The sequence below is a fragment of the Ctenopharyngodon idella genome, chromosome 13 (assembly GCF_019924925.1).
Source record: "Ctenopharyngodon idella isolate HZGC_01 chromosome 13, HZGC01, whole genome shotgun sequence".
Lineage (NCBI taxonomy): Eukaryota > Metazoa > Chordata > Actinopteri > Cypriniformes > Xenocyprididae > Ctenopharyngodon > Ctenopharyngodon idella.
Genome location: NC_067232.1, coordinates 34,155,418 through 34,177,288, shown reverse-complemented (window position 1 = coordinate 34,177,288; position 21,871 = coordinate 34,155,418). Strand labels below are relative to the sequence as shown.

The 21,871-nt window shown below is 36.7% G+C and overlaps 1 protein-coding gene across 4 annotated transcripts in view; it reads left to right on the top strand.

Annotated features, from left to right (window-relative positions):
- tjap1 (tight junction associated protein 1 (peripheral)) overlaps positions 1-21,871 on the top strand; it is a 127,219-nt gene that overhangs the window by 22,409 nt on the left and 82,939 nt on the right. For all 4 annotated transcript variants that reach the window (XM_051917017.1, XM_051917018.1, XM_051917015.1 and 1 more), the window contains exon 2: positions 9,437-9,553. The gene's annotated coding sequence lies outside the window, so the exon portion shown is untranslated. The remainder of the gene's footprint in view (positions 1-9,436; positions 9,554-21,871) is intronic.

Sequence of the window (21,871 nt, the reverse complement as noted above, 5' to 3'; positions counted from 1 at the left end):
TATATATATATATATATATATATATATATATATATAATAAACTCAACACCCTTTTTTCGTATTTCTTCACGTAATTTCATTGTGAGAGACTCTTTGAAAGTTACAGGTGTGAAATGTTTCTTAAACTAGGGTTAAAGTGCCCCAATCTAAAGAAAGAACAACTCCCAGTATTGAGTGATTTGTGTGTGGTCACATTTTCAACTCATGGAGGAGGAAGGTGGTCGGTGCCAATAGCCTTGTGGGCAGCATGCCGACATATAGCCTAACGAGTTTGAGTCATGGCTCTTGGACCTTTCCTGATCCCGTCCCCCCCTCTATCTCCCACTTCGCTTCCTGTCTGCTTACTGTCCTGTCATAATAAAGGCAAAAACAACAAAAATAAATTTATTAAAAAAATGGAGGAGGAGGAAGGTGAGTTGTGGTTCATCTGAATGTGAAAAATTCTTTATATTTGATCGAAGAACACGTCATTTGACAAAGAATTATTGACAGACCTGTGTCCATTGCATTATGCTCAAACTCTCATTAGCATAATTTGGAAAGTCAGTGGTCTGGCATCAACACTGACATTTATAATGTATCAGCAGACCTCAATATAGTGCAACGATTAAGTCTGATGACGGGCGCGCTCGCCTGCAGACAGGTTAATCAGGCGGCGCTGGGACGTAGAATGTCAACTGTTGTGTTATATTCAAATGTCTCTGACATGCACATATTTTAATCCCATATTCATTTATTGGCTTTATAAGCCATTTCATATCAGCTGAGCTTTAAAGTCACTCATGTAATTACAGGTGGGTTATGTTAATTAGACAAAGTTCTGACTTTGACATTTAAGCGTTCTATATTTTTCCTGTGATAACTGCAGAGCGCTTTAACTTCATGAAGGATTACTCATGTGGTTCTTTCTTTCAAACATTTCCATCTGGTTCTTTTTCGTATATGGAATAACTAAGTTAGAGAGCTAGTCAATGTGTCATTTACACTGACCTGGTGACAGGGTTATCGTTGACAAACTAACACTGTTAAAAACATTTCTGTCAATTGAAATAAAGCTCAAAGAAAATACAATATTCGTAAATATTAGTTGAAAACTTAGACTAAACCAAAATTAGAAATGTTACCTTGGCAATATACTGTACTGAAATTTTGAACAAAGTTGAAGCACTTAAATTATTAACTGGAAATAAATAAAAAAACTAAAACTAACTAAAATTAAAACTGAAATAAAAATAAATGAAACCTAATAGCTATATATATATATATATATATATGACAAAAGCACATAATGAAATTACTAAAAATTAAACTAAAATTATCATGAAAACTAAAAATATATATAAAAAAAAAAAACACATTCTAAATAATCATAAAGCTATATTAAAATTAAATTAACTGCTTGGTGATTAGTCAACTACTAAAAATGACTTGTGTAATCCTTAATATAAATGTGTGCAAATTAGTGTTGTCACGGTACCAAAATTCCAGTAGTCGGTACCAATACCATGAAAATTTTACGGTTCTCGGTACTGGTTTTGGTACCACAGCAAAATCTGTTGGAACTGTTTTACTATTTTATATAGCCTATTTTAAAAACATATTAAATATGATTTGGAGCATGTGTGTATGTTTGTGTGTGTATATATAGGCTACCTCAATGAAATAAATTTTGAAATATAAAAAAAATAAATAAATGCTCAAACATCCATTTTGTATTGTTGAAAAAACCAGCATATGCTGGTTAAGGTAGGTTTTGAAGCTGGTATGCTGGTTTGAGCTGGTTTATGCTGGTCAAATGCTGGTCCTATGCTGGTCCATGCTGGTCCTAAGCTAGTCCTGGACCAGCATGGACCAGCTCAAACCAGCATACCAGCTTCAAAACCTACCTTATCAGCATATGCTGGTTTTTTCAACAGACGTGCGTGTTTATTTTAGCTATTCCGTTAGTGAAACTGAAGCAAAAAGGTTTCTGTCCTACGGTATTTTTTCTACTTTACCACAGTAAAGAATGCGAATAGCCTATAATAGGCCTAAATGCGAACGAAAGGAAGAAACGTTTATAATCTCCTTCGTGAGTGAAGATTTGGGAAAAGAAAGAGATTCCTTGTTTAGTGGAATAACTAATGGAATATTGTTAAATTCTCTGCTAATCGGGTGATCAGATCGCGATTCGCAAAACAGAATACAAAGCTTAAATTTATGGACTCACCTACCTCTCTCATTCGGCATGAACCAAAATGTTTCCATGGCTGCGATGTCACATTTAATTGCTAACGTATTATTTCTTTTGTAAACAAAGCTTTGACTTGTGTCATATTCAAGTAAATACTGGCACAGCCCTATCAGTGGGTACTGAATATACCCGGATTCTCGGTACTACCGGTACTACAGAAATGCTGGTATTGTCACATTTTCCAAATTTCAGTACTGACTTGGTACTGAAGTACCGGTATTTTTGACAACACTAGTGCAAAAATGTAGCTACTCTTTACAGTACATAATTCATTAACATCATGAATAGCTGCATGATTGAGTACCACCGATCTAAAGTATCAATGCAATATTTGCAACAATGTAATAAGGAAAATCGTTAGATTATCTAATTAGTTATTTTTTTCAGTTATTTATATATATTCGTTTCAATTTCCTCACATAGATATAATCCGAAATACTGCTGCAACCAATGCTTAGAGTTGTGGTCCTCATGCAGGCGTCTCAGCATTTGCCCATCCCATTCCCTCTTTTTCTCCCTCCATCTTTACCCATCATTTTCTCTGCTCCCCCTTAGAGTAAAAAAAAAAAAAGAATAACGAAAAGCTCACTTTGAGATGTGGAATGTCAGTATAAGTTAAGGAGCTGGTGAGCAGTGATTTACTTTCACCATTTATAAAGTCTCAACCCTTGACTTGAAATGTCACTCGAGGCACATGGAGCCAGGGTTAGTGCTGTGGATGTCAAACTGAAGACGTCACACACAAATGCGCACAGTTTTTCTTATGTCTTTCAGAGGATAGGTTGTATCAGCTCGCTGATTTATAGGGCTGCCCCCTAACAGCTGACTAAACATTAGTCGACGAGAAGAGGTGTAGTCGACCAGATTTTAATTAATCGGTTTGTTGCAGAAAATAAACCCCTCTACATGATTTGGTGAAGTCACGCAGTAAGTAGTAGCCTAACATTAGCCACTTAACATGGCTGCTCGCTCTACGTTAACGTTATCCTAGATAAATATTTGCTATTATTATGCACACAGGATATCCAAGTTAGGGATGGGCAAATTTTTTTCCCGATTAATTCGAATTTAATGGTGTTTTTTTTTGTTTTTTTTTAATCAGGAAATCACGTTTTAAATAAAAATGTTAGCGAATGTTACAATTAGACGTTGACAATACAGGAATTATAACTGTTAAGAGAAGAAAATGATCCGACCACATGATGGTGCGCCAGATTGATTGCTCTCGTGTGACGTAGAACATCGCTAGTCTTAAGCAGCTGTTCACTCAGAAATGCGTTATTGTGTTGAAAAAAAAAAATAAAAAAAGAGACGCGGGCAGTTGAATGGGGAAAAAAAGCAAAGTTATTAAACGCGAGCTGAACTATTTTAACCTGAGGGTTGCGTGTTTAGAATGCCGTTTCAAGGATGAGACGCTGCAAAAGATGCGAGACACGAGTGCAACAGCGAAACACGTCAGCCAAATATAAAAACAATAGGAAAAATGGAATGCAAAAACCTGCAAAGAACTACTACTGTATGTTTGATATTTCATGTTTGCATGATGGTGACAGACTGAGAGGGGCTGTTATTTCCTGTTTTTACAAAGCGTGTGCTGTTAATAATAGCCTATTACTGATATTATTTATTGCTATTACTTTTTGGCTAAGACATATGTTTAAGATAAGTTTGTACAACATTTGCCTTCATATTTCATGAATATTTTCTGCAAAGATATTTAACAAATAAGTCATTTGTAGTATATTGTAGTTGCGTTTTTAAGTTGACTAGTTTATATTTAAAAACATTGAAATCGTGAATCGGTCAATCGCTCTGAAAAAATCAAGATTTTATTTTTTTGCCATATCGCCCCCAGCCCTAATCCAAGTGTTCGTGTGGAGTGTGGAAGCTAAATTGTACAGCACTTACTGCATGACGTTTAACTTAATATGCATTTCGACACATCCACTATACTGCCAATATGAGTCACTTCATTTTTGCCACCAACATTGACTCAAAAAACACTAGTTTATTAATAAATTATTAAAATCCTTGCTGGTTTGCTCTCTCTCCTCACCAGAGCATTTTTCCATTCCCTGGATCTGAATCCATCTCATTGTTACCAATGGTTCCAGGGCTCTGCTTTGTTTCCTGAGCCATGGATAAAGACAGCACATGCAACAGTAGTTTGGACTGGAGCTGATGGAAATGAAAATAGGATTTTTTCTTTTCTTATTGGCTCCATGTCTCTCAGCTATTTATGATGTCTTCCCCTGCTGCGTAATTGCACGGCCCACTCATGAGCCCTGCTGGGTCAAATAGGAGAGAATTGTCAGAGGTGCGATGCAAACAGCCTTTGAAATGAGTCTGTGAAAGCAGAGGTATGGTTAAAGACAGGAAATGCCTGTTGCCCGTCGACTGACTGTGGTGGAGGTTGAGTGTGTGTGTATAGACTTTGGGATTCCACTGTATAGTATAGTATAGTATAATATATTTTAATTTGTAATAAATGCATTCTCTATTTTTTTTTTTTTTAAATAGAGAGGAGCTTTTTTTTCTTTTAATTGCGTGTTTTGGTTTTTCTAACGTCATTTGTGCTTTTGGGTTGATGTGGGGACATGTGTCGTTGAATGTATTGTTTTAGTGAAGTGTGGCTTTTTTGCTCTAGTAAAGCACTGTTGTGAGAGCACTTGGAGAGGGGATGAGAGCTCTGTTAAAGTGCTTTGTATTGTTCAGGTGAGTGTGAAGAGCAAGATCAAAATTAATAGAGGGTGTTACTCATTTAATTAGACCCCTTCAGTTTCATTAGCTGACGCAGACCTGAGAGCCGCCACACACAGACACACAGCAATACTGGATCTCAGAGTTAAACTGCAGAGTACTATGTGTCTGACTAACAGCTGGACATATAACTGTGCATTCACACCGCCGCCGGTGAGAGCGTCAAAATTCGAACTTGGCTGCCCTGCCAACAATGCTGTACTTTGCGTTCAAACCGCCGCCGGCGGGAATGTGGCAACCAATTGGAATCCTCTCAAGCGAGGACCTCTACATTCCGATTGGTTGCCGCTGAACCGCGTCATAGCTCATTACCATAAAGTTGACCTGACTTCAACTCTCACCATCCAAGACGCGCCGCCGCGCCGCTCTCGCTGGAGCTTGCCGCCGACTGACACTTTGACGCTCTAGCTAGCGGCGGTGTGAAAGCAAGGTAAGACTTACAAAAAAGTACCAGAGTATAACCTTGAGTTTAGTATAAGTAGTTGTATTGGTTTTTTTATTTTTATTTTTTGCTTTACGGTAATGAGAATTTGGTGGTAAGGTTATTTTCATTTGCTTTTTTTCAAAATAATCAAAAAAAGCTGCAGTCCGTAACTTTTTTGGTTAAAAATTACCCACAATCAATTTTTGAGTAAGTACATAACCAGCCAGTGTTCAAAAATATCTCCTTACCTTAGCCCGATTCACAACGGTAAGCTTGTAATAATGTTTTATAATAAAATTGGTACTGGTGGGTTTCTGCGGGAAATTTGAGCATGTAGCCGTTCGTCTTGCATCTTTATGTCATGTCTGTTTACATAAAGAACGAGTCCCAGCTAGTAGGCTGTATTGCATGTGGAGGATGCTGCTGGTAGCGGATCATTTATAGCCTTTTCTCACAGCAGCTGCTATAATTAAACTTATCATTTTAATGGCGGATTGTAATCCAGAAAGGTCCAAATGACAATCATCAGTGACAACTGGAGATTCACCCGTAGTCAAAAGCAAAAGACTTAAGACTCCGGAGTGGCTACGGAAACTGAAATCTACAGGTAACACTAATACACACTAAATACACATAGTCACGCAATGCTGATGTTGTTAACATGAACAATTTGAGAACAAAGTATAACAATAATAATAATTTGGATGGTTTGACTTGATCTGAGCAAAGCGATCGTTAGATTTAATCACCATTGGTAGCACGATTTATTGTAATGCTTTTTTTTTTTTTTTCCTTAGTTGGTCAGAATAAAAGTGACAGACTTGTTACTTACTTGTTCAGACATTTTCTGGTGAAAATTCTTATTTTGGTCATACTTCCAAGACGTAGAATCTGTGATTCTGAAGTACAGTATCCACACCGATGTGGTGACTGACAGCAAACATTAGATACATCCTCGCTGAGGAGCCGTGCCGATGCACAACACACGTAAAGATGATAATTCTGAACGTAACTGCAACAGTAACTGTTGGAGGTTTCAAACAGAGATGGCGACAAAGAGGCAACACTTACCGACTGCAGCTATATATATATATATATATATATATATATATATATATATATATATATATATATATATATATATGTATATATATGTATATATATATATATATATATATATGTATGTGTGTAATATATAATATAAAAACTATATAGATTTTTCCTTTTGATACTGAGTTGAAATATGACTTGAACATATCTTAGTGAGATTCACCCAAACACACATTACAGTTTTGATAGAAATGCAGGGCTAATCCATAATGAAACATTTTTGAATTTCCCTACAGTGAAGGGAAATTCATGATAATAGACAATACACTTCACACTGTTAGGTGGGGGAAAAAAAATAAGACCAAATCCCTGTGTTTTGTTCACTCAATCTTCCGGCTACTCTCTTGAATTTGCATGCATATAGCCTAGCTCAATAAAGAGAGTGCAGAAAAACATCTCTGAAATTTGGTTGGTAATGACAACGGGTTTGGTTGTCAGACTTTCATTGACCTTTTAAAAGGAAAATTGTGAATTATGCAGACATTCCTTATTCAGGGTTTGATTTACTATTAGAATAAATGATAATGCCAAGGTCAAGTGCTGTTAATGCGGGACTGTTCTGTGCTCCACAGGTACTGGGTAACACAAGATTTGAAAGGAGTCATTCTCTGAATGGACTTTGGTTTAGCATTAATACAGTCAGCCATAATTCTCACTGCTCCTCACTGGTGATTTAATTCTCTGGATGTGTTGAATAGTTTGAAGACGTTTTATTCTTGCTAAGGAGTCACTTAGCAGACGTTTTTATTTTTTATTTTTTTTATTTAAAGCATCTTAGACTGTGTCCTAACTAGAAGTGACACAATAAAGTGACATTTCTGTCCTGGTTTGATATCAGAAGGTTTAAAGGGGTCATATGATGCTATTTTAAAAGTTCATTATTTTGTTTATTGGGTGTAACAGAATATGTATAATAAATAAATAAATAAATAAATAAATAAATAAATAATAAATACATAGTATTTTTGATACATAGTACTTTGATTAGCCAGCTGACCCAATGCATTGTGATTGGCCAAACACCTCAAGCGTGTGAAAGAATTGTATCTCCTCTTACCATAAATAGCTTCCAAGGCTTCTAAAACAATTATTAAAACAGTTAATGTCGTCCACGCAATTACCACTGATGCTTCAAAAAGTTCATAAATAGATCGTTAAACTAACCCATATGAATCGAACAGCTTAGTCCAAATTTTCTGAAGAGACTCGATCGCTTCTGTTTGTCCACTGATCAATGTTTATATGTGAATAAAAGCATAAATTAAATCTGTTCATCATATAAAGTGATCGAGTCTCTTCAGAAAATTTGGACTAAACTGCTCAATTCATGTGGATTAGTTTAACAATATTTTTATGAATGTTTTGAAGCGTCAAAGTGGTAGTTGCGTAGACTGTCAATGGAGGGACAGAAATCTCTCAGATTTCATTAAAATTTCTTCATTTGTGTTCCAAAGATGAACAAGTCTTACGGGTTTGTAACGACATGAGGGCGAGTAATTAATGACATATGTTTTATTTTTAGGTGAATTATCCCTTTAACCACTGATTCCTAGTTTCATCCTTTTTCAGAAGGCCAAACAAAGGGGTTTTGCTTTTATATCTAAACACACAGTGTCTCGGTGACGTGACGACAACAATTCACATTGTGCTGTAGACATTTGTGGAAGTAATATCTGGACTTGATTGAGGTGTTTCTGGCAGGTCTGAATTAGTGTCCTTTGTTATATAGAATAAATCCCCTTGTGGGAGACTATGAGCTTTGTACCTTTGCAGATACATGCACAAACCATTTGGGATGGGCGATATACCGGTAGAAATTTGTCAAACAGTAGAGATTTTGGAGTATTGTCTCTATCGCGGTTAAGCTCACGTGATGTGTCTTTTCTGCATGATCATGAAAGTTTATCATTTACATGCAATTTTAAGCATTTAATGTTAAAAAAACGTTGAAGCGCATTAAGCACATATCGCCCACCACTACATTACACACTATAGGGGGAAAAAAAAACATTAAAAAGCATCATATGACCCCTTTTAAAAGGGTGGTGCATTTTTACTAGCCCAGGACTGCTTTATCTTTGATAGATATGCTTGAAACTAGGCCAGATTTGGTCATTGGCATAGACGCCTGCGCTGGTACCCTGTTGGTGGAAAAGGTCTAACTTATGTGACTGTGCAGACTCTGTCTAGAAAACTAAAAGCACATTTTCAGTTTGTGGCATGGGTTTCATTTTGTGCAACAACTATCTTCAAGTACATTTAAGTGTATCCTCTAAACAACAGCCCTGCTGATTTCTGCTTCACAAGGTGTAATTTAATCCCACTTTCCAACCTCCAACAGCAGTATCGGTACATGTATGGTTACTTTAGAGTTTTTCCTCAGTTGCACCATGTAATATGAGCAGAAAAACCTTCTCAGTAAGAGTGAAATTTGAGCACAACCTAAGGATTTGTTTTTCTTCAGTTGTCTTTAACAGTGGTTCCCAAACTTTTTCTGCCAGGCCCCCTTTTGTAGAGTAAAATATTTTCAAGCACCCCATCTGCATGCACCCACATAAAGACACTCTCAGACATGAAATCCTATAGGATTTATTTAAAACATTGTAATCAACAACTTCTCAACTTCAACGGGCTTCTCTTTGTGTTCGGGATGTGCAGTCTCTAAGTGGCGTCTTAATTTGCTCAGCTTCATACTGTCAGAAGTTAATATTTTGAGGCACACAGTTCATTACCCACTGATGAATCTGAGGGCAAGATACACCTAGTCATGTTTTCTTGTCTTAGTTTTGGTAGTAGTGATCTTTGAAGTAGATCCATTGTGCTTTACATTTACTTGGCATTGGCAGTCACTTCACAAACTTGTCCATGCCTAGTGCTAAACCAAGCATCATTCATTTATATTTTTACAGGGCTTCCTGCGACACTCGACTCTGATTCTTCAATCACGCCATCTAGTGGTCTATTATTCCAGGACAGCAACTGCTCAACTGATAAGACTCAAGCGGGGTACTGCGAGTCATCTTGAGGTAATAAAATATGTCAAATTAATATTTTGTTCAATTATTTGCAAGTAGCTGTATAATAAGTGTAATAATTTAGCAGTGGGCTGTTTCATCACCCTGAAGAGGTTTCTTTTGAATAACAATCTGCTGACTGTACACTATCCCTGTAGACTTGCCCCCACCCTCAAGCCATCCTAAGTGATTTTCTTCTTTCAGCCAAACACAATCGGAGTCATATTAAATAATATCCTGGCTCTTCCCAGCTTTTATAATGGCACTGAATAGCGCCTGAGATTTTGAAGCTCCAAAAAGTGCATCCACCCATCATAAAAGTAATCCATACGACTCCAGTGTATATACAGGCCTTCTGAAGCAAAGTTATGGTTTTCGTAAGAAACATTGCATGTCCTGAGACATTTTTTTTCTTTAAAACTTCTCATTTTAGACTTCTAATTTGTGACCGGCATTTTGTTTTGCTTGGTCCTTTGTGCTTCCGCATTCGCCAATTCTCACCTAAGCTTATAACAAACAATGCACCAAAGCCTATAACAAAAAAAAAAGAGAAAACATTAGGAACAGAAGTGTGTTAGTGGCTCTTCACATGTATGCTCCATTGTATAATGGAAAAAAGGATGCTGAGGCAGAACTACATCCTCCTTATGGTGCTTGTTCATCTGAAAACTGCACATATGTGAAGTATTAGCTATTGAACAGAGGTTGGTAGAGTATCCAAAAACTGTACTCAAGTAAAAGTACAAGTACTTATAGAAATATTTACTCAAAGTAAAAGTGAAAGTAATAATCTTAATAGTTACTTGAGTAAGAGTAAAAGGTATCCAATGAAAAAACTACTTAAGTAGCTAGTTACTAGTTACTTTGTAATTTGTATATATATATATATATATATATACACATACATACATACACACATATATACATATACATATATATACACATATGTATGTATGTATGTATATATATGTATGTGTGTGTATATATGTATGTATATGTGTATATATATACATACATACATACACATATATATATATATATATATATATATATATATATATATACACATGTATGTGTGTGTGTGTGTGTGTGTATATATATATATATATATATATATATATATATATAATATATGTGTGTGTATACAATAGCATGGGAGCATATTATTTAGATATTTAAATTATTATTATCATAATTAAATGTCTTTGCAACAAACACAGAAGAGACGAGCATTATTTCTGGTATCTGTAGACCGAATATCATTGCATGTCCTTTGCTTTGTAACGTATACAGCTACATTTGAAAGAAGAGAGAAAACTCTTCACATGTGCTTTTGCTCATAACCGCTGAACATCAGCACACAAACAATGATTAAAGACACAATGACGGATCTTCTTCCGTCTGTTCTCCAAAATGTAATCAAATGTATATTTCTGCAGGCGCATGTAAACTGGTTAATTATGTCTACGCAAATGCATTAATTTTCAACACAAACAGGTTGCCGGCGCCACCACTGCACCCACAAATTACCACGGGACGGCGGGTGTTCATTTCATACTCTCTGGTAGCTTATTTAATGTATAAATTAAGATATGTCTAAAAAACCGGTAAAGAAATGCTACATACTTTGTAGTGGAGACGTCATCGTGGCGTAACAATCTGTTTGGTTGTAAAATGTTGGCTGTTGGCTGTATTAATTTAAATCAAATGAAATCGATACCTGTGGAATTGTTCACAGACAGCATACGCAGTTCAACTAATAGAGATCTTCATCGCTGTGAAACAGTAGGATGCATTTGCAGATTTGCTTTTAATTGACTGTAGGTCCACTGCCACTTGATCCAACGTGAGAAACCACTTGAGACGATTCAGTGCTTGCAGGAACTGAACAAATCATTTAAACTGATTCACGAACCAATTTAGACAGTTTTGCCAACTTGTTTGATCAAGTATTTGAACAGAATTGACTCAAAAGAGTGATTCATTTGTGAATGGTGCATCGTTCATGAAAAAAGAGACAGCGCGCTTGGAATAAACTACGCATTTCTTAACATGTACAGTATTGCATTAAAATACAGTAGCCCAGCATAACAAAGTAAAAGTACAGATTTTGCATTAGAAATGTACTCAAGTTAAAGTAAAAGTACCCACATTTAAACTCTTAAAAGTACAAATTTTCCACAAAAAAAAAAATACTCAAGTAAATGTAACGCAGTAAATGTGCTTCGTTACTACCCACCTGTGCTATTGAAGCACTGTCTGTTGTAGCAGGCCGTAAAAAGCTATAACACTTTGATCATCTATGTGACATTCGGCTATATGTTAGTGTGACCTGTGCTATAACTGCATTGCAGAGGCTTTATTTTGAACGTAACAGATTCACATTCAAGTTACAAACCTTCATTTATAGAGAATTGTGTTTTATAACATTGAGAATTCAGATGTTCTTTAATATACTATAATGTGTTATGAAAGCAATTTCTGTTATTTCTATGAATCAAATAGATTTTTTTTTCCAATGCAAAGTGAGAACACAGCAGAGAAGCAAACCATTTGACACTTGCTGGAGATTGACAATTTTGTCTTTAAATGTGAAAACTTGCACATGCAATAGCTTGAAATGTGTTGTTTGAGTTGTTTCGCTGCTCCAAATCATTTATTTAACAATTAAACTGTTGTCATGATGTGCAATTATGAGACTGGAGCTCAATCAGATGAACAACACAAAGAAAATAATTGCATTAGAAAGTAAATGCATGACACACTTATCAGAATGCTTTTGTGAACTGCAAACTGCTTTAAAGTTTCATTTATTTTTAATTTCCTCCACAAACAAAATTAATCAGACAGGAGTAATTAAATACACCTGTCTCCGTGGTAATAGTTTCCATGGTAATCGGTTTTTGATTCATTGCACCAATATATATTTGTGCCTTTCAGACTAGTTTTTCATTTCATCATGACACACACTAGATTTGAGTGTGAAAATATTAGTAACAGTTTCTCTTTTAGCTGGATTTCGGTTTGTGACTTTTGCCATTTACAGGAAAACAAACTATTAAGTGCTGTGAAACTGCTAAAGCTGACACACATAAGAGGTTTATGAGGTTTAGAGGTTTTACTCCACTGATGGCCGGTTACTGTTAAGGTACATTTACCATGGTACTGAATGCAGGGCTCTATGCTTGCTTTTCTTTTTAGGAGCACTTGTGCTGCTAATTTAAAAAATTTCAGAGCAGAGTCATAATTTTAGGAGCACCTTCTGATCAGTGACAGAAATTAACTTTCCCATTATGAGGCAATATTTCACTCCTTAAAATGACTTGCCGGTGCTTCTTTTTTTTTTTACATTTCTAAGGGCATTTTTTCTAACCTTATTAAATGTCATTTTTATGTCAAATTCATACATTTATATTTATAAATTGAGTTGGAATGATAAAACACAATCAGGAAGAGAAAGTTGCCAATCAAATGAAATCAGTATTGACAAAATTCATCTTTGCACTGCAGAGGTGGCCAGAAGAACAAAAAGGTGGCATTTAGGTATATTTACAGACTGTTTAATGAGGAATGCATTTAAATTCATAACAATGTTATGAGATTAATGTTTCAAATAGTTTTGAATATAGAAATATTACATGATTTAAAAGGAATAACTGAAACGATACTTTGAAAATGAAACTAAAACCGCCAGTAGGGGCGGCAGGTGACTGTCTTTGTCACTGAATCATTCATTCAATCGATTCGTTCAAACGGCTGATTCATTCAGAAACAAAGCAAGCGACTGTCTTTATGAATGAGTCATTGAATCATTGACTCACTAGGTTCGTTTGAAAACAGATTCATTCATAAACGAAACACCTGTGTTTTCTCTGAGATTTGCAGCAGTTCAGCTGTGATTTTGTTTGGAACTATTTTCATTGATGAAATCTGACAATACTGTTCCTAAAATTTAAGTCACTACACTTCTTTGTGAGCTTGCATAACTCAGCACTGAACAAACTCCAGCGTTTTGAGCGGTGAGTGGATTTTAACTTAAATGCCTCTGATTGGCCATTGTGTTCAAAAAATCAACAGATATGTCTGTGATTGGCTACATTGCTCAACGCTGCAAAAACATGTTCTCTCTCCACGCTCCTCAGAGTGCAAACACAAATACGCACTGGCACGTTGGCAAAATCTGTTTGGTCAGTATGCTGTTATTAATTTCAACTGAGGGTTCACCCTCTAGCACCCCCGCAGAACTGGGCCTGATCGGGTCAGTCGCACTGGTGCTCCTAAATACTTTTCACAGTCGATTCTAGGCCCAAACTGAGCAAAAATATGTAATTTGGTGCAGTTGCTGATATTTATATGGCCAAAAAGAAAGACATTCTTTCAAATGTAAATCAATTCAATCTTTGTAGCAGTATATCAGTCTATTTACATAATGCATGTAAATATCAATTGTCACTCTATATCTCTTAATAATGTCTTAGGGGCCGTTTACACGTCACCGTTTTCAACTAAAAAACGTAAAACTTTTAATGCGTTTTGGATGTTCATTACACAACAACGGCGTTTTGGGTGCCTGAAAATGCAAGCTTTTGAAAACGGTCTCCGTGTAAACAACAAAATGCGAATCTGTGGAAACGATGACATCATGTACATGCGTATTACATGTTCAGTCTATGGTGTTTCATCACCATCTAATGGCCTGGCAGCAGAATACAGCATTTTAAATAGTTTTCGCAGATCCGTGTGAATGGGGATCGTTTTGACAATGTTGTCGTCTGTACGCAGAAAACTCAAAGAAAAAAATTCTCTGTTTTTAGCAAATCGTTGTCGTGTAAACGTACCCAAAGTTTCATGATCAAAGCTCTGTAGTTTTTATTGTGGGGGGCAAAACATATAATGCAATGAATGATGATTGAAAGATGAACAAATAAACTCAAATGCCTGATGTATCATATTTGATACTCACATTTGAACTCTTTCCCTGCCAGCCACCACCAGCCTTTTTGACAAGTTTCACAAAAATTTCATGGCCCCCAGAATATTTTGTTGCATTAATATCTGAACATGCAATACATCAAAAGAAAGAACCGAGTTTTTGCTTTTAAACAAACAGCAAAAAAAGTTTTATTCTAGCTTCATGCATTCTTTTTTTTTTTTTAATCAACACTCTTCATTGAAAAAGCAACAATTTGAACAAAAAGCTGAGAAAATCGCATTCTTTTCAAAGATGACAATGTGCATGAGCAATGCTTTTATTGCTTGTTTCTGCTAATTTTTTGCCTGTTTTCAAATATGATACAGTAGACTTTATAGGGTTAAGAAACCTTTGGAAGACTAACAGGAGTGTACAGGTAAGAATAGGGGAGTTGAGGTCACATGAGCCATGTTGGAAACGTCATGATGACTAAATTCATTTCACGTCAGTCCTTCCATGTTTGGCAGATGCTGTTCGGAGACAGCTGCCCGTTGCCACATGCTCAGTGTGCAGGCCAGCTAGAGCGACCTTAGCATCAAACGTCTGCTACACATTGAGCTGACAGCTTCCAGACCCAACCACTGACTCAACTCAATCTGTCACACAAACGACAGCTACTTCTGTGACTCAGCCCATCCCTTCCCCTGCTTTGTGAGTGTGTGTTTGTGTGCCCATGTGACCAGTGCTGTGTTTGCCAGCGTCCAAGGAGCAGAGGGGCTGATGGGATTACATGGTGATCAACAGAACTGGATTTAGGCCTTTGTGGGGGAAGCTGTCTTTGTGTAGACAATGCTCACAGAAGACAGAAAGAAAACAACATTATTGTTGATTCTAGATTAGTTTATCAAGCTGACTTTTTAATATCAGCCATGACTGTCTGATGCATATTGCACACAAAACTCCTTTCCAAAATTAACCAGTTCCAACCTGATTGGCCCTCTTTTGCAATTTCCTCCAGTCAGGGTGCACCAGCCCACCAGGTTTTTAGCTCTAAAAAAGCAGTTTATGCTGCTTGATATTGCAAACTGATATTTCTTACGATATAATTTTAATGTATTGTCGTAATCATAAACACAAAAATCTTTTTACGGTTTACTGCACTTCGCTATTCTTCTAGTTATTTGCCTGTAGCGGCTAATGAATCAGAAGTCTCACACTTTCAAAGAAAACCGCTTACTTCCGCATTGCAAAATAAGGTGGATACAATGAACGCTTTTGTAGAATAACTAAGCTCTGGATTTGCCAAAGTTTTCCAAGTTAGTGGCATCAAATCTTTTTTGAGTTTTGTTGGAGGCTAAACTAAACGAGGGCGGGCCCCCAATTTGTTATGGCCCCTGGCTCAAGGGGAAGCAACAAAACGAGGGACACGTTTAAAGCAAATTTAGGCTCAAATGATAAGGCTTTATTAATCACAAAAAAAAGAACAATTAAAGAAAATAACTGTTTCTGTAAATGTCAGTATCATCAGTTTGCAATGCAGGGTGCCTGGCTGGATGTGTAATATACTGTTGCAAAACCCAAACAGAACACAACACAAATGATGTCCCAAACCGTCTTGAGTCCCAATCTTGACTTAGTTAACAGTCTCTTTTAAAAAGAGCATCTGAACCATAGCAACAGGTGTATCCAATGGACTGCAGATTAAAGTAATTAGTGGGCGGAGCAACTAATCACAAAGCTCCCGAAACCAAACAGCAGGGGTCGTCACACTAGTAAACTAGAAACCTTCTGAACGGTGCATTCTGCTTTGTTTGAATCCAACTTTTTCCTGAGCAAACAAATAGTGCCGTCATGATGGATTCTAACTTCCGTTTAGATGCTGTCCTGTTTCGGTCTCCATAGGAGCCCATTGTTAAAATGGGGTACATAGAGCAACTGAATTAATTAAACAGAAACTTTTTGAACATTACTAAAAATGAAAATGAGCGCAGGGTTAAGGTGTGCTGTTGTTGACTGCCACAACAACAGCAATAAACTGAAGAAATTCCTGGAAAGTACGTTTTGAGCTCCAGCAAATCTGAAAAGTATGTCCGAATACAGCGCCATACAGTATGTCTTGCATTTTATGCCAAAGACTGACAAGAGAAAACAAGCATGGCTTGCAGCACTTGTTAAAATACTCGCTATAAAAGGTATATGTGTGTGCATTTTGAGGATAAAACAAAGTTCATCATTTGAGTGCGTAGTTTTGAGGTGTGTGCGGCTCATGCGCAAAACACGTGAAGCAGACACACAAGGAAAATGCCGTAGTTATGTATTCTGAGTGTATTAATGTCTTCAAGCCATGCAATGGATTATGTATACTCTCATGTCGGTCCACATGCGTAAGACCTTCGTTCATCTTCGGAACACAAATTAAGATATTTTTGATGAAATCCAAGAGGTATATGACTTGTCCATAGACAGCAATTTAACTGACACTTTCAAGGTCCAGAAAGGTACTAAACACATCGTTAAAACAGTCAACATGACTGCAGTGGTTCAACCTTAAAGCTGCGGTCTGTAATTTTGCCTCTGTCACCATCTCTGTTTGAAACCTGCAATTGCAGTTGTTTGCGGAATTATTATCTTTACGTGTGTTGTGCATCGGCACGGCTCCTCAGTGCGGATGAATCTAATGTTTGCTGTCAATCACCGCATCGGTGTGGATACTGTACTTCAGAATCACAGATTCTACGTCTTGGAAGTATGACCAAAATAAGAATTTTCACCAGAGAATGTCTGAACAAGTAAGTAACATGTTTGCCACTTTTTTTTTCTGACTGCGGGAAAAAAAACATTAACGTAATTCGCGCTACCAATGGTGATTAAATCTAACGATCGCTTTACTCATATCACTTCAAACCATGCAAATTATTATTATCGTTATACTTTGTTTTTTAAATTGTTCATGTTAACAACATCAGCATTGCGTGACTGTGTGTATTTAGTGTGTATTAGCATTACTTGTAGATTTCAATTTCTGTACAGTGTAATCACCAATGTTAATTTATCATACCATACAATCCGCTTTCAAAATGATACGTTTAATTATTGCAGCTGCTGTGAGAAAAGGCTATAAATGATCCGCCTCACATGCGATATAGCCTACTAGCTAGGACTCGTTTTTTATGTATACAGACGTGACACAATGTCGCAAAGACAAATGGCGACATGCTCGAATTTCCCACGAAAACCCACCAGTACCACCCGAATTATATAACATTGTTACAAGCTTGCTGTTGTGAATCGGACTAAGGTAAGGAGATAGTTTTAAATACTGGCTGGTTATGTACTAGCTCAAAAATTGATTTTGGATAATTTTTAACCAAAAAAAGTTACGGACAGCAGCTTTAATTTTATGAAGCGACGAGAATACTTTTTGTGCGCAAAAACAAAACGCAAATAACGACTTTATTCAACAATCTCCTCTTCCCTGTCATTATCCTTACGTAGTTGCCACAGTAAGCACAGTAAAGGCTTCTGTGTTTACGTCCGAATGCCGGCTCAGTATTGGCCAAAGCTGATCACTTGAGCAGCACGACGCATGTGTGATGCTGACGCAGGAGCCGGCCAAAGTCGACGAAACAGTGTAGGAGAATGACACAGAAGAGAAGATACTGTTGAATAAAGTCGTTATTTTTGTTTTGTTTTTGCGCACAAAATGTATTCTCGGCGCTTCATAACATTAAAGTTGAACCACTGCAGTCATGAATGTCTTTAGTACCTCTCTGGACCTTGAAAGTGTTGGTTAAATTTCTGTCTATAGACGAGAATATACTTCTCCATTTTCATCAAAAATATCTTCATTTGTGTTCCGAAGGTAAACGAAGGTCTTACATGCGTGGAACGACATGAGGGTGAGTAATTAATGACAGAAATTTCATTTTTGGGTGAACTAACCCTTTAAGTCAGGGTTACTCAAGTTCGGAGGCCAAGAGGGCCGCATTTTAACCACATGAAATGCAAAGGGCCACAAATTATAACTTGGATTGTAAGACTTTTATTTAGGCCTATAAGACAATATTTGTACTTGTTTTCTTGTTTTACTGAGTATTTACAAGTGCAGTTTATTATCTAGCTAAGTCCTACTAGTACTTTAATGGTTGTCCTATTTAAAGTGTCACTGAACATGAAAAAAAAAGGATTAATAGCTTGTCTTGCTGTATTCTTAATCCACAAATGCATAAAGAAAAACAATAACTGATGAAAAGAAGTCCTTAGTGAAATGTCTGCATTATTTTCACAAGTAATTTCAGGTCTGGCTGTTGTTGTCAGTAAGACGAAAACATTGCACTTTTTTAGTTTTTTTAAAACTCCATTTCACCTTTTTAACACTTTTTATTGCGCCTATTTATACTCAGGGTCACTCAAAGGTTTTATTATTATTACCTACCTTGGTCAGAATCCAGTCTTTTTTTGTTTGTTTGTTTGTTCAATCACAGTCTCATGAATGATCTAATTAACCAACGTTGTAAACATGATAAATAAGATATTCTCCGTGAGCTCAATGATGTGATGACAGATCTGTAATGGGAACGCTCTCTGCTTGCTTTCTGTTTATAACACATTGACATTAAGAATAAAAGTTTTGTTTTTCATGCTGCTAAGAGGACTATCGGCAACTTAAACACTGCAAAGTTTGAGGAGTGTCAACTGCATTACATGATGGAAAACACTTCGTTTTTTACTTGCGTGCACAGTCTCGATCCTTTGATAGCGTTCACGAACACAAGTGCTCGACACATGCACACTAGAGAGATTCATGCTTATCTAGTCTTTTTCGCTCAAATAGTTACAATAAAATCTTTTTGAGAGTTGCTGATATCTTTTAATCCCCTCACACGAGCGCTCTTCAACACGGTCGGCTATTGTGTTTGTTTGTTTTTACTCTTGTTCTGTCTTCTCCGTTTCTTTCAGACTGAAACGACAGCCCGTTTCAGTGCTGACATCTTGTGGACAAACTAAATTAGTGCAAAAACTATTCAATGCGAACGTGCAAAATGCCTTCAGTCTACATTGTTCTTTGCGGTTAGAAAAACTGTGCTGCACGCGTACACGATGCGCATTCTGTGCTAATGATTACAGCGTCACGCGCAGTGTACGCCTATCCAAGTGTACGTGTAAAAAAAAAAAAAAAAAGTAATATTCACGCTAATTTTGAATGCAAATTAAAATAAAAATACATTTATATGTAGCATGCGGATGCGAGCCACAAATCAGCGTGTCGAATCTGCAGTTCGGAGCGCCAAAGTCACGTGATTTCAGCAGTTTGGCGGTTTGAAACGCGATCCGAATCATGATTCGACACGCTGATTCATTATGCTCCGAGTCTTCCTGAAGCAGTGTTTTGAAATCGGCCACCACTAAATAAGTCGTTATTTTTTTTTTTTTTTTGGCGCACCAAAAATATTCTTGACGCTTTATAATATTAATATTGAACCACTGTACTCACATGAACTGATTTAAATATGTTTTTAGTACCTTTATGGATCTTGAGAGAGGAAATGTCATTGCTCCCTATGTAGGCCTCACGAAGCCATCGGATTTAAACAAAAATATCTTAATTTTTGTGTTCCGAAGATCAACGAAGGTCTTACGGGTGTAAAACGGCACGAGGGTGAGTAATAAATGACAGAATTTTCATTTTTGGGTGAACTAACCCTTTAAGGTTAACGATTAGTCGATTGATTGTTAATATAAACAACGATCCATTATGGGAATTGATGTAAATTGACATCCTTAATGTGGACCAGACTTTATGGTCAGTCAAAAGTCTGGCTACGTGAAAATATACTGTATGCAGTAACTTATTCATACCTCATTGCTGTATCTTGTTCTTTTCTGTTATTCTGCAGAAAAAAATTCTGCCTTCAGCTTTTAGAAGAACTTTTGTCATGTTTAGCATGTTGAAATGTGCCTCAAATGTGCAGTTGTGATCCAAGGTTTATGTTCAAACCTTTTCATTTTGTTCTTCAGAGTAAAAAAAAAAAAGCCTCCCACTTGATTTACATCCCCCAAATATGTCACCTTTGTCCATTAGATCATATTATTACTGCAAATTTGATTTGTCAAAGGTTCACTTATCACTCCACTTCATTATGGTGAGATTGCGGGTTTCGGCAAGTGAGATTGCTTGCTTATTTCTTACTGAGGTGAAAACTCAGACTCTTAAGTGCATTAGATAAGGTCAGTCGACAAAAAAGAAAAGCTGAAAGATGAAAGGGTTGAACCCTTGGCATCATAATGCAGAATGATGATTGTACTTCAGAATTTGCTCTGTGCGGTAAATGTTCTGGGCGTCACGCTTTTTGCATGATGCTGCATGCCCATATTGTGAAGGGTTAGAAACAACCTTGAATCACAACTGATCCATTCAATTTCCATATGGGCTTTGATGTAAAATGACGTGGTGGCTGATGATGCAGAGGCGTGACTCAATCACAATACGTCGTCCACCTCTCAATGCAGTGTTATTAAATGTTCCCTTTATCTGCTGCCCGAATGTCTTGCTGTCAGAAGCTCTGCGTTCATTGTTCATGTAATCAAACACATCTCTAGCAAGGCTTTCAAAGCTAGTCTCATCCACAGCTGCCTAGAGCACCATTTACACATGCTGTTCTCGGCTGTCTCTACATTTTGAGCTCTTGATTAACAAAATACTAGGGCTGTTGGTGGATTAAAGTTAATTGAATTAACGATTCAGTTAACAATGATATGGCAGTTAATGAATCTAATTAATTTCAGCTACACACATTAATCTACGTTTAGCGAAAATGTGTTTCTAAAACCCTTGATAGTACATTATTGTGCCAGATGAAAACATTGAATACATTACAAAAAATTGCTCAATAAACCACATATTGTTTGTTTTATTTCCGTATCATTTAACAAATGCCTTTCACAGTCCTACATTCGACAAAATCCATTTTAATAGTTCACATGAAGGTACTTCTAGCTTGAATTGGTCTGATGTTTAGTAAGTTCCTTATTACGTATTTTATGTATGAATGGGGTGGCATGATTAATTGAATAAATTCATCACATTACTTTCTCTAAGTGATCACACCAAATTAGCACATTAAATTGACAGCCCTAGAAAATACATTTCCATTGGTTTGTCAGTTTGATTCCCTAATAATGCTAGAGAAGTTCCCATCATGTTATATCCTGCTGTGCAGTGGTCCTCTATACATAATGGCAAGTTTTACGCCTTAATCTGATTCCAGTGCTTTCATGCTAGTCAAAAGCCAGACGCTATTAGCCAAAGTGCAAGCCTGCCCAGCATGGGCGTCTGCTCCAAGTGAAATATGGGAAGAGTTTTCAAAAGCCTTTTGAGCTTTGAGCAGCTTTTACAGCTCTGAGTAACTTGGGATTTC